The 14,235-nt window shown below is 51.2% G+C and overlaps 1 protein-coding gene across 1 annotated transcript in view; it reads right to left on the minus strand.

Moving 5' to 3' along the window:
- Nucleotides 1-4,844, minus strand: part of Aqp9 (aquaporin 9) — a 78,006-nt gene extending 73,162 nt beyond the window's left edge. The window contains exon 1 of the mRNA XM_023712650.1: nt 4,829-4,844. The gene's annotated coding sequence lies outside the window, so the exon portion shown is untranslated. The remainder of the gene's footprint in view (nt 1-4,828) is intronic.
- Nucleotides 4,845-14,235: the final 9,391 nt, after the last annotated feature.

The following is a 14,235-nucleotide window of genomic DNA, read 5'->3' on the forward strand; positions in this document are numbered from 1 at the left end:
GGGACAAGGAGTGGCACATGACTTTGCTCAACCTCATACCACTCTGGGAACAGCAGGTTCAATAATTTTCACTCATGCATGTTTGACACAGAGCAATGCCTTCCTGGAGGAAATAATGAATCCCTTTCTAAAATAAGTCTCACATTTGACAGCACTGAGGTCAAGGCCATTACTGGGAGAAGTTTTAAATTTCATCATATTTTCTTGTTTCCCCCACCAGGCTCTTCTCTTCTCTTCTCTTCCCTTCTCTTCTCTTCTTTCTCTTTCTCTTTCTCTTTCTCCTCTCTGCTCCTCTCCCCTCCCCTCCCCTCCCCGCTCCTCCCCCTCTTTCTCATCTTTGGCTCCTTAAAATGTTTTAAAGATATATTTTACGTTCTTGTTTTCTATTTCCAATACGTGAAGTCTTCCTGGTTTCTAATTCAGGTAAGGCTTTTCCTCGGGATAGCTTATTTTCTTTCATTTTGTGATTTCAGTTGCTAATATCGTCGAACTCAGGACCGTGTGCTTGCCAGGCAGCCCTTGTGCTGGAGCTATCTCCCTGACCCTTGTTTTGTGGTTTCCGCAGCGCATTTGCACGTGGATAGGCTTTGAGCTCCGCAGCTCCTTCAGAAAAAGTTTGCGCTTGCCTCTGCGCTGCCAGAGGCCAGCAGCCCAAGCATGCCTGCATTTTTATTTCACAGAGGTATTTTTATTTATTTCAACAATGCCCAATTTCCAGGAAAATCGACACGCAAGGTCCTCCCACTTGCACACGGGGCAGCGGCTGGCTGGGAAGCTTAGCCTGGGCTGTTGTCAGTGCCCGCGCCCCTGTCCCGTGCATGTCGCACCAGCGGCCTCAGCAACACCCTGTTCGGTGCGTAGGCAGGCGCAGACCCCGAACTGCGCCGACTGGCGTGTTTCTTGGGGCTCCCTTGACAGGGAGCGGTGCGCCTCCTCTTTTGCACCCTCTTGATCTTGACGCTTTTGAAAACTCCGGGCCAGTTACCTCCTAGACTGCCCTCGATTCACTCGTTTGATGTTCCCGCGGATACAGTTCTGAGAGCGCGCGACACGCGGGGCCAGAGCGAGGTTGAGCGGGAGGCGACGGCCGAGGACTCCGGGGCAGGCAGACGACGCTGCTCGGAGAGGAGCGCCGCGGACCGCCACGGGGAGGCTGGCCGGTTCGTGGCCCTTGGCCTCGCCTCTTACTTCTTGAAAGATGACAGCCCCTACTTCCCCCTCGTCTCCCCACTTCTCCCTTTCTAAAGGTCACTGCTGGGCCTTATCGGCTCTTCCGGAGCCCTTTCGGCGCCTGCTCTTGGCCTTTCTGCACCGTAGCTTCTCTCTCCGAGGTACAGCTCGCACACACACGGTGCGCCAGGGAGCACCTGCACCCGGCACCTCCCGTGTGCGCAGGGAGCTGTGTGTTCAGCTCCCCAGGAAGGCCTCATCACCCCAGGGAGCCCCGCCCCGCCCCGCCCCCCAGTTCTCTCATTTCCCCTTCCTCCCTGAGCAACACTCGTCTACTTTCTACCTCTGTGGATTTGTCCGTTTTGGACTTTGTGCAAGTGGCATCGTGTAATGTGTGGTTTAGCACACCTGGCTTACCACACCTGGCTTGAGCCCCTGTGTGGTTCAGACCAGCACCCTTGTTTACTGGTGAGCAATATTCCACGGTAAGGATACAGGACATTTTCTTATCCATTATTTTCACTTTCGTCTGTATGAATTACACCCCTTTCCTTCATCTTGCGGCCTTTCCTGGGCTTCCCCATTTGGGACCTGCCCTGGAAACCCAGGGCCTATCCTCCTCCTCCTCCTCCTCCTCCTCCTCCTTTCCAGGATTGCTTTCCTAACCTCCAAAAAGCAGTTGTCCTTTTATCTTACTTTAATGATTATATGTTATCTGTGGGAAGTGAGGGGGGAAGAAGGGGGAGAGAGAGAGACAGAGACAGAGAGAGAGACAGAGAGAAACAGGGAGACACAGAGAGAGAGAGACAGGGAGACAGAGAGACAGACAGAGATAGAGACAGAGACAGAGAGAAACAGGGAGACAGAGACAGAGATAGAGACAGAGACAGAGAGAAACAGGGAGACAGAGAGAGAAAGAGAGAGAGAGAGAGAGAGAGAGAGAGAGAGAGAGAGAGAGAAAGAGAGAGAGAGGAGAGAGCTGCAGGCAACCAACAGCAGTCTCCACAAAGCTGAATGGCTGTCTTATCTCCCTTACACCACCCCTTAACTGGAGCCAAACCGTGTCCAGTGATTTGGAGCCTCACCTCCCTCTGCCAAAATACCCCTCTTATCTTGCGAGGGCCAAAAACTCTACGACGTCTCTCCAACTCCTCTGAAGTTCTCCACGTGACTCCTCTCTAGCCCACTAGCTCGGCTACTGTACTCTGCTGTGTCTGCGCAGCTCGTGCTTCATAGCTACAGCGCATTCACTCTCCTCCCGGCCAAAGCGGGTGCCCTGGAGCACACACGTTCGAACCCCTTTGTACGTCTATGCTGCCTTTTAAATTCCCTCACTTGAGACATGGCATTGATTGATTTATAAAACTGCTGGATGAATCATATAAACTGACTCACTGTTTCAAAAGAATAGCTAGATAACTGAGAGAAAGTTACTTGGGGGTTCTCAGTTACCCAGAATTTAAAGCTTCAGTTATTTTTAATTTAAGATGATTATTGTCTTCTGAATAATTCCTGCACTACAGTTTTGGGGTAATGACTCATTGCTTTAAATATACCATGGTGCAACACTCATCCTAAGGCAATGTCTATATATGACAAACAAGTGTTGCCTTATAGACTCGACTCACTAGGGGTATCGTAATTGCCCAAATAGCATCTTATTAAATTAGACAAAGCAGTTCCCAGCGAGCACAGCAGCCTGTGGAGGGCAGTGTGAGCTACAAGGATTTCACAGTCACCCGGGGGAATCTGCAGCTGTAGCACCACCATATGCTGGGGTGTGTGGAAAGAAAGATTTTACAAAATGGATGTAAAGATACTTAAAAGTTCCTAAAGATGTATTCAGTGGTAGAAGGCTTATCTGGTATACAATAAAGCCCTGTGTCTGATCTTTCATACCGTATGAAAGAAAAAAGGAAGAAAAAGAGGATCCATTTCAAATACACCATTATGGGGCTGGGGAGATGGCTCAGTAGAATAAGCGCTTGCCTGGCAGTCCCCAGTTCTGCAAAAAACAAAAAACAAAACAAAACAAAAAAACCCACCATTATTCATCCTTAAAAAATGGCAAATTTTGGCACCCTTTTACAGTATTCTGGCCAGTGAAATTTAGACCCAAATCTAATTAGCCTGGCTGGGCAGATAGCTCAGCGGACTAAAGCACCTGCTCAGGCAGAGTGCAGCGGCCGGGCTCGATCCCCAGCGGGCCGAGCCGGCCCCGCCCCAGGGCGCACTGAGACAGCAATTGAGACTGGGCGTGGTAGTGCAAGCCTGTAATCCCAGCGCTTGGGAGGCTGAAAGCAGGAGAATCATTATGAGTTCAATCTGTGTAGTGAGACCTTGTAGACCCTGTACCAAATACATGAAAAAAAAAAAGAAAAAAGAAAAAGAAAATAAAAGAAAGAAAGAAAGAAAGAAAGAAAGAAAGAAAGAAAGAAAGAAAGAAACTAATCCGCCCTCTAAGGTAACCACAGGTTTCCCCCAGGCAGTGGGCAGAATTAAGAAAGAACACGGGATGACCAAGATGTATGGGGAATGTTTAAATTTTCTAAACTTTATCGCGGGTGGGGACGCGCTGCCCTCAGCCCACACGCGGCTGGCCTTCACTCGCAAGGCCAGGTCCCACTGCTGGCCACTTCCCAAAGCACGTCTGGCTCGGGGTGTGGTCAGAGATCTGCTGGCCACTGCCATTGGGAGCAAAGGCAGGGAACTGGGGAGCTTCTAGTGTCCAACATCCCCTTGGGCACCGGAACAGCTTCGGGGCTCCCCAGAGCCACAATGACCTTGGAAGGCAGATGTTTGGATCGATTCAGGACAGCCACAACAACACGGCCAAAGGCACGAAAGGGGACCCAGAGCAGCCTGGGGGGCCGCGGGAAGGGGGAGTGTTTCAAGCAAGGGGAAGATGAATGGTGTCGCGTCTTTTACTGTAATAATTTTTATTAAAAATTAGCATTTACTATTTTTATCACACCTCATAAACTGTTTCATGATATAAATAATATGTTTGTTTGGATTGTAATAAATCAATGACATTAAAAACCTCAAAGGATTGGGGATTATTTTAAACTAAAGGCGCTTAAGACATATTACAATAATGCAGTATCCGGACCTTGCTTGATTCTTACTCCAGCAGTTTACCTATACGAGACCCTTTCAGGACAGCCAAGAACATCTGCATATGGACGGGATATAGATAATATTAAGGAATGACTTAATTCTATTAGCTATAACAATTAATAGCCGTTAGAGTGTAGACTGCAGTATTCACACATGAGATAATCCATTGTCTTAGATTTTCTTTTAAATACTACACAGGAAAAGTGGAGAGTCAGAAAAACTGAGTTTAGCAAACTACCAATGAATTTAAAGGTGGGTAACAGGAACACTGGGCTTCATTATAATCCTCAGTCTTCTTCAGAGTACATTAGAGATTGTTTCACAGTACAAAAAGTTTTGTAAGAAAGCAAGAATATTAATACAAGTTATTTGAATTTAAGTCAAATAGGCCAAGCGCTTGCTACCGTTAAGCTCTATACCAGGTATAACTTTTTTTGTGCTACTGGGGATTGAACTCCAGACCTTGAGCTTGCCAGGCAGGCGCTTGTGCCGCTGAGCACTCTCCCCAGCTCCAGGTATAATGTTCTATAAATGATACCTTACATAATCTTCGGCATACTCTGGGTGTTCGCCTTCATTCCCCGTACGAGCCCACAGAAGGTCAGAGAGGCAGCCTGTACCTGAAGTCACAGGGCTGGTGACAGCGGAATTAGAGTGGAAATCTAGATTCCATGCCCGAACCCCGAGTTCTTTCCCAGTGACATCACAGCCATTCATGGTCTTATCAACAATCTGAACATGATCTCAGTCAGGTGAGCTTACCGTTGCTCCCTGCTGGGATTCAAAGACAGATTAGAAGAGAAGAATGTAAGCAAATTCAGGGCACGTCTCTTCATATAAGGACTCAGGGTCTGTGACCAGCAGGTGTGAGCCCAGGAGGCTCTGTCTGGCCGTCACATTCCTGGCTGGCTGCGGCTTCCAGCACCTTCCTTTTCTTTCTGTCCAGGTCTTCTCATGACTGCCTAGACAGAGCCAACTTACAGCTACTTTTGAGTGAAATAACTAGATGTCTTTGAAGTACAACCTCAGAAAACATTCAATAACCCTTGGCCTTGCTGGCAGCCCACTCTTGTGTAGATGTTGGTACATTGTCACCCATGGATGGGCACTACAGACTGGGAAGGTCAACGGCCATTGACACAGGTGGCTCTGAAGTTTGGCTTGTGGCTTGGCTCTCACGTACCTCTGAGATCCAGCAGGAAACCAAAGTGGATGGCAGGCCACCATGCTCCAGCCGAGCCTCTGCATGGTCTGCCTGGGCAGCTGTGGGGACAGACACAAGACTACTGATGGGTCACAGCTCTCACCCGCTGGCCTGTGGGGATGAAGTCCTCCAAGTGCTGCATGCGCACCAATCTCCCCATTCACAAGGCAGAGTCCTAGGCCCCCAGCCCTGAACATAGCTAAGTGTATTTGGAGAGCCGTCCTTTGAACATGTGACTATGTGTGGATGACGCCCTCTGGTGGGTCCTGGCGCAGCCAGACAGCATCTTGCCTAGCTGGCGCCCCTGTGAGCAGAGGGAATGGGACCTCACCAAGGGACCTGGCAGTGAGCACACAGAGGTGGGACCCATGGAGAGACTGCAGACCACAGTGGCCCCCTGCATGCTGAGAGAGAGAGAGAGAGAGAGAGAGAGAGAGAGAGAGAGAGAGCACTGAGGAGGACCCAGCCCCGCAGCGCTTGCTGGTGAGAGACCACACCTGTCCTATGTAAGCTCCCAGGCCTCAGGATTCTGTCCCAGAGTCCAAGCTACGCTAAGCCATTGCTTGTTTCTCTCTGGTGACCCTGGTGATTGGAGAAAGAGAGGGAGATTTTGTAGGTACTGAAAATCTTTACACAGAAATTGGAAAATTAAGCTGTGAATGAACAAACCGCCCAGCTCTGCCCATTTCCACGTACGCACTTACACATCACAGCGTGGCAGTGACTGGCCGCCTTAATTCCACAGTGGCCGGTTCACTGCTGCCTGTCATCTCCCGGGACCACGTGACATTTATAGCAGTGACAATACATGAGCCACAGCGACCGCCCCAGGGGCGTTCTAAATGCTGTGTCTACACAAACTCACTTCCCCCTAAAAATAGTCCCCAGGACGGATCCAGCATCACTCACACTTAGGAACGGAGGGAGGAGGTTGTTGTCACTTGAGATCACAGGGACCCACAAGAGGCAGAGGCCGAGCAAGCGGCTTCCCCTGAACTTGGGCTGCGATGGCCAGGCCAGCCCTGCAGCCTCCGACCCAACCGAGGCCAGGCAGAAGGAGATGCTGGCTGAGTATTCACCCAGACATTTGCATATGATCCGTCCTTTTGTCACCCTGGGAGGGAAAGCAAAATGAAATTCTTATAACTGTGAGGCTTATCTTGGATGACTGGGTTGTCAAGAGGAGTCCTGCATTTGCCACTCTTTGTGCCAGAGAGGGCCGAGCATTCTGAATTGCAAAGTCAAGAAACTGTACTTCAAGGCTCTGCCTGATTATTAAGCATTGAGAATTAAGGGCCCTCAACTGACCTGGCTCTTAGCTTGTGTACACAAGATAATTCTTTTCTTCTTTTCCTTTCCTTTCCTTTTTTCCTTTCCTACCACTCGTCCTTTTTCTCCTCCTCCTCTTCCCTCTCCCTCCCCCACCATCTCCCTGAGGATTGATCTCAGGAACTTCACACTGAGCTACATCCTCAGCCCTTTTTCATCTTGTATTTTTGAGACAGATTCTCACTAGGCTGCCCAGGGCTGGGCTCCGATTCGCAGTCCTCCTGCCTCAGCCTCCCACAAGGCTGCGATCACAGGTGTGCACCACCACACCTGACCAGAAACATTTTCTTAACCATAAGCTGGAAATGAAAATTCTGCTTTGCGGCCCTGATGTTGGGACTGAGGAGACAATGAATATGAGAGGCCTGGTAGAGAAAAATCGCCCAATAAATTCTGAAAAGTTGAAGCGAAAGGTCAGTAAGATGAATAGAAGTCCTTGGCTGCGCCTGTGTGATAGGTCTCCTTGCCAGCTCTTCTGAGGTGAGTCCAGAGATGAGCTTTGTTTTTGGCAGGAGGGATGAAGCATAAATAAGGTGGAGGAAAACTTTTAATTAACGTCACGGGGGGGGGGGGGGCTGCATCACGTGCCAAACGATCCCTCAAGCTTTCGCGCTCCGCAGGGCAGCGCAGAGCAGCCAATGACGCGGCTCTGCCCGAAGCGCGCGACGCTGCCGCCCGTGGTCAGGGCTGCTCTACCCGACTACATCTCTCACAGGGAGCACACTGCATTCCTGCAGGGTGTGCGGCGCCTTCAATGTCGAGCAGCACTCACGCAGATCACACTGCGGCACGCTTTTCGTGCAGACAGATGGGACGCGGACAGCTTTTTCCAAGGAAGCCGCTTTATTTGGGTCCGCACATTGTGTCCAACGGCCGAGTGCCAATCGTGGCTTAGCTGCACCCTCTTCTACCGTTCTGCGTCTTTGACCCCTTGTGCGGGCACACAGCTCCCTTCTACCGCCTGGTGGGTGGGATTTATGTCACAGCCACATCAGAGCTACACCTGCCACACACAGGCAATGTGGCCACACTGTGGAAAGTTCCCACACCTCGAGCCGGGAGGGCCCTGGCCCAAGGCACATCTCGTGACCAGCTCACGCACTCCCCTGTGGCAGCGTCAGGATTTGTCTCCCCTCTTTGAGCATGTGCTCCTGTGGGTGCACCCTACGAAGTCCCAGGACTGAACTCAGATGCTGATGGCTGCATAGAAAGTTCGTGAGGCCGAGACACTGCTGGCCTTCGCCCTTGGATGGAAGGGAAGGAGGAAGAATGGCTGGGAGGAGCAGGCCGCCAGCCCCTGCCTGCCGTTAGAGCAGAGTGGGGGTCTCCGTCACTTTTCTCTCATTGCTGAGACAAAATACCCGATGCTCCAAATTAAGGCTAGAAAGGTCATTTGGCCCACAGTCTGTGCAGGTTTCAGTCCACACCCAGCTGGCTCCAAGGCAGGGTGTGAGAGGGTCACAGTTTGTGGTGGGGAGAGACAGCAAACGCAGCAGTGGAGAGAGAGGACGCCCGTCCATTTTGTCCCTCACATTGTACCCAGTCTCCTGGGACTAGGACAGTGCCAGTCCACTCAGTAGCTGGGCCAGTGATCACCTGCCCTAATCCCAGCACCCTTGGTCCCAGCACTGCACCAAGAGCCAATGGCAGGTTCATCCAGCCTCATCCCAAGCTGCAAGGGGCTCTGGGGGCACCAGCGTGGAGTCAGACCCGCAAGCGCAGGCCCAGGTCTGAGGCACCAGGGGAAGGCTGGGCAAGGGGGGAGGGAGGAGCGAAGCAGCCGAGCACCACGCTCCTCCCGACTCCTGCTTCTAGAGCCCAGACACCCAAGAGAGTTCTGAAGCAAAACGAAAACTAAGAACATCTTCCTAAAATCCCAAACTCTGCACGGTACTGCACCTAGACGACGGCCCGGACAACCCAGTTCTCTGCACTGTTCTCCAGCCTCAGAGCTACCTTGCCTGAACCTCCTGTTTCTGTACCCCCTCATGTCTCCCTAGTCTGCCCATCCTGTGCTCCCTCCCTCGTGCAAACACTGTCACTGGTTCCCCAGTGTTTCTAAAGTGCAGCTACCTATTGCTATGCAAAAAGTTACCCCCAAACCAAGCTCATTCCTGCCCCCCAGTGTTGTGGGAGGACACTCCTGGCCTGCAGCCTCACAGGCAGACCTCATCCCTGGACCCAGGCATTGAAGAGGCTGCAGCCTGGGGAGCGAGCTCCTGAGACCAGCTGGGAAGCTTACCGCGGAGCCTGCTGCTTCAGCGACCCGCTGCCTCCAGCCTGCCTTTCCAACATCATTCATGTCCTTCTTCACCACTCAGTCCTCATACCATCCACACCGACCAGCTTCTGTTGTCACCTCCTGCTCCTCCTCCTGCTCCTCCTCCTCTTCTTCCCCCTCCTCCTCTCCTCTTCCCCTCCTCCTCCTCTGTCTTCCTCCTTTTCCTCCTCCCTACTCCTTTTTCTCCTTCTCCTTCTCCACCTCCTTCTCCTTCTTCCTCTCCCCCTCCTCCTTCTTACCTTTCTCCTCCTTCCTCCTTTTCCTCTTCTTCCCCTTCTTCCTCCTCCTCCTCCTTGCTTTTCTCCTCCACCTCTGCACTCCTCCTCCTCCTCCTCTTCCCCCTCCTCCTCCTCCTCCTTGCTCTTCTCCTCCGCCTCTGCACTCTTCCTCCTCCTCCTCCTTGCTCTCCTCCTCCTCCTCCTCCTCCTCCTCCTCTGAATATTGCAGACATTTCATGGTTCTGGTGCCCTTCATACGCAGCTCCTAGAGCTGGGAATGTCTTCCCTCTTCCTTGTTAACTCCCTGGTGAGAACTTTGTTGGGCTTCAAGTCCCGGCTCCAGGGCAGCATCTCTGTCGGGAGGGCCTACTCTGAGGCCACCCTGAGGGTTTTCTCTGCCCTTCCCGAGGCGTCTCTGCCTGTTACCCACGTCTCCATCTGCCACACCCGTTTGGGATTTTTCCTCCCCAGCTTGCGGGCAACTCAGAAGGAAAGGCCAGCTCTGCTCTGTGTGGAAAGCCCCTCGGATTCTCCTGAGCTGCCCGTGCCCAACACAATACCACCCTTAACACAAGTCCCACTCCCAAACACGCGCTGCCTGATGCAACAGGGAGCACCTCGCTGTCAGACCGCGAACTTCACTGCAGTGTGTGGACCTGGGGCGGCAGCCTTGATTTCCTGCTACCAACGCTTTTCTAGTGAAGTGTGACGCAGAACGGCACAGCCGGAGCAGGAGCTGGGCTGCGCCCTGCCTGGCCCGCCTTGCCGACAGCTGCGTTCGGCCAGACAAGGTTGAGGAAAGCGGGCCGTTTCTCTGGATCTGGGAGGGAGAGGCTGCGAGCCTGGACTACTGGGACAGGAGCAAGAGCCGGGAGGGGCAGAGAGCAGGGGCGGCGTAGGCGGAGGGCGAAGCGGTGGAGCTCTGCGTCCTGCGGGTGGGCAGCTCCTGCAGACGCTCAGCTGCACCTGCACAGACAAGCCAGCACCGAGTGCGCGCCATGCTCCTGGCCCCGCACCTTCCTCGCCCTGCTTCCTCACACTGCCCATGTCTGCCCCAGGGCCCGAGAGTCGCTGCTGCCCTGGCCTCAAAGGGCAGAAGGAAGTGGTGAGCAGCCCAACTCCTGGGCAGGACCGCAACTTTGGGAGCCCAGGGTGGACTCGAGCGATTCTCTGTGGGCTGCCGGGGCTGCAGCGAGGCGCTCAGGCGCGCCACACCTGCCTGTTCTTGCGGCCCTCCTTCTGGTCCTTGTCCCCATGCAGTCGCCTGCTGTCTCTCAGGACCCATCTGTTAGGAAAGGTGCTGGCTCCCTGAAACCACCTGAGCAGAAAATGCTCCGGGGAATGAATGGCCTTTGCTAAGCAAGCCGGACTCCGGGCTTCTTGGGAGATTGGGCCCACAGCCTGTGGGAAGACTGGGCCCGCAGCCTGGGAGGAGCCAGCCACCTGTTGTTGTATTTGAAAAATGATGAAAAATGTTTAGGAAAACCTGGATCAGGTGTGACCTCTCTATATCTTCTTGGGCTCAGTGAACAGGCCTACTTCTAAACTTTCCCTTTTCTCCCACGTGGTTAGACAACAAAGCTCCTAACTTCAGAGCTTGATCAAGTCTAGGCTTCTGAGTTTCCCTGTCCAGGTCGTGGGACCACTGAGGAGGGTTCTGTCCTGTTTGAGATGGTGACAGGCCTCCAGATCAACCCTGCCACGGGCGGGTTTGTGTTCAGGACCAGAAGCCAGCAGGACAGCTGTATTCCTACAACCCAGGCGTCCCCTTTCCTAGGAGTGGTCAAAGCATTCGGGCTTCCTGTGTCCCCAAGGAGCTGGGCCGGTACCACGGACCCTGACCTGAAATGCATGCTGTCGCTGTGTTGTCCCAGTGCTGCGTGCATGGCCCACAGCCATGTCCAGGCCCAATCCATGGCTCTGGATGTAAGAGAAGAGAGACAGAGAACACCAGAGAGGGAAGACACACAACTCGGCACAGAAAGAGCTAAGGCAGAGGCCTGGTGCTCCCCAGCGCGTGTGGCAGAGTGGCAGGCAGCTCCTGGCACCTCACGGCCTTCAGCGCCATCACCTTCTAGGTCCCTAGGGATTTCTCCTATGCCTGTGGGTCCTTTCGTTCCACACATAGACCTTTGCGTCTCTCTCTTCCTCCTTCACTATGGCTAAGACATGGCTAAGAGCCATGTCAGTTGTGGCCTTTTACAGTGCTGGATGGGAGCAGCTTACACGTTGCATTGTCTAGGGCCCACCTGTACTACACGGTGACCCCACAGTGTTAAAAGGCCTTCCGTTGCCGGAGAGAGACCTAGAGAGCAGAGGGCTTGCCTTCCCCTCCTGCCGAGGCATTTTTCTGCTCATCCTGTAGGCAGGCTTTCTCCCTGCTTTCGTCACGTTACACTCTCTCTAAACTTTCCCTAGTCTCACCTGGGTCTTTGTCTGCCACCAACCTAGTCCTGCCTCCCTGCCCTGCTCCCTGTCCCCACTGAGGCCCAGCTCAAGTGCCATTCAGATGTCCATGTGCACAAGTGCCTGCTGGGCAAGCGCAAGGCCCTGAGTACCAAAATTAAGGTGCCCGCGTGGACAGAACCACTTTCTTTCAGGTCCTTTCCACGGCACACCTCCAGGGGCATGGAGCGCTCTCCTTGAGCCCCTGCTGCCTGAAAGCAGATCCCATGCCTGCAGCTCCAAGTGTGGGAGCTTTGTGCTGTGACAGTGACCCAGGGTCACCCCACAACTTAATGAGCTTGACTATGCCTGGATTATTTATTCCAGTTCAGAGAAAAGGTTTGCCACGTGGATAAAGAATTATCTTCTTTTTACAGTTAAAAAATGTATAAGCTTTAAGGTAAATTTCGCAGCATGGTTACGGGTCACATACCGGCAATGATGCTTCCGACAGGCCGCGCGCTCGCGACCTTGTGTGGACTTCCGGTGGGTCCATGTGAGGAGGTGTTAAACAGGGACTTGGGCCTCCTTGCCATTGTTTCAAAAGGTACACAACCAAACTGTCAAGAGACGGAAAACTAACAGTGTTGACAGAACTTGTCAGCAACTTAGGGAAAGAGCAACACAGATTCAAACATCACGTGTGTATATATTTTAAAATTGCAAAGTAAACTTTCAGCGTATTGAATCTAGTATTGTGTGCTACTTTGGCAAACACATCTCCATGGCAACAAGATTATAAGGGTGCAGCCATACTGTTCACTTGAATGGAGCATGCTGTCCCTGTTTACTGAGTCAAGCTGTAATTGTGCATGTCTTAGCACCCCGAGAAGTGTCAGCTGCACTCCGTTAGGTAGGAGAGACACACGTAGGTCATGGGATAAATTAATTACTTTTTACTTTATTTCATGAACAATTACTATGTAGTTCTAATTAAGTTTTTCTTGTGATGAGAATAGTAATTTTTTTTTTTTTTTTACTGGGGGTCGAACTCAGAACCTTGCACTTGCCAGGCAGGCACTTATGCTGCTGAGCTATCTCCCCAGGCCCCAAGAGTAATAATTTAAACTGAACATGGTGCACACACTTGTATTCTAGCTGAGAAATGCAAGTTTAAACCCAGCCTAAACAGCTTTCAGATTTAGTAAGATCATATATATATAGTCTTCCTATATTACTATATATATATATATATGAGCTGGGATATAGAAGGCCCTTGGGTCCAGAGCTCAATACTACAGGAAAAAAAATTACATCCAAAGGGTACAAATTTGAATATACTTTCACCAGAAATGTGAATTAAATAAAAATAGAAACATTTTTGGGGGAGGGGCGGGTGGTATCTCCCCTCTAAAAGTTATATTTTCTAAAATGCTTATTTTTTTTGTTAAACTTGAAATACAAGATAGATGTTAAATGGATAAATAGTCAACCTTTAAATAAATTATTAAAATAAACTGTTTCTTCAGACTTTTAAATATAATGGCCTCTCACAACATTTGTATCAGTATAAAGCTGTGGGCAGTTCTAGCGTTTGATGTCCATCTAGCCGCCCATTTACAGAATCAGCATCACGCTTAATGCATGTTGTGTAAAAAGCATTATATCGGCCCGTATTGCAAAATGCTCCTCAGCCACAAATGGGTCTGCCAGGAGCGCCATGGTAATTTGTGAAGCCCTCGAGGAGAGCTGGAGGAGCAGGAGCGCAGACGTGGGCGCTGGCGAGAGCCCTCCCGCTTTCCCTGAGTCTCCGCTGCATCAAAGCTGAGTGGGGTTGGCTCAGCCCCTCCTGGCCTCTCCTCACCTTCCTGCCCAGTGCCCTCAGAGGCCGTGCTCTTCCCACAGGGCATGGTTTGAAAGGTCATATTCTAATAGCTGAATAATACTCCATGGTATAAAAATACTATATCTTTTCTATCCATTCCTCAGTTGAAGGGCATTTGGGTTGTTTCCAAGATTTAGCTGTAAAAAAAGATAAACTTGAGGCTTCTGTAGGTGAACAGATGCAACTAGAGACTGGACTCTCTAGTGAAATAAGTCAGACTCGCATGTGTGAACATCACATTGTCTCCCTGGTGTAAGACCCTGAAAGAGTAAATAAAATTCAAAGGTATGATAGATACTGTGAGAGGCACAGAAACTGTCCAAAGGGAAAGAACAGTTGGGACAAGAGAAAGGAGAAAAGAGAGAGAGAAAGAAGGGAAAAAGAAATAGATATGTAGGGCCAGCCAGATAGCTCAGCGGGTTACAGCACCTGCTTAAGCAGAGTGCAGCGGCCGGGGTGGCACACGTCTGCAATCCCAGAGCCTGGGAGGCAGAAAACAGGAAAATCACTGTACACATAGTAAGATCCTGTAGACCCTGCAGACCCTGCACTAGATACAAAAAGGAAAGAAAAAAGAAAGAAAGAAAAAAGGAATATACATGAATATACACAGAATAGCTCGGATAATTGTACTGCTGATATC

The sequence above is a fragment of the Octodon degus genome, unplaced genomic scaffold (assembly GCF_000260255.1).
Source record: "Octodon degus isolate 3935 unplaced genomic scaffold, OctDeg1.0 scaffold00026, whole genome shotgun sequence".
NCBI lineage: Eukaryota > Metazoa > Chordata > Mammalia > Rodentia > Octodontidae > Octodon > Octodon degus.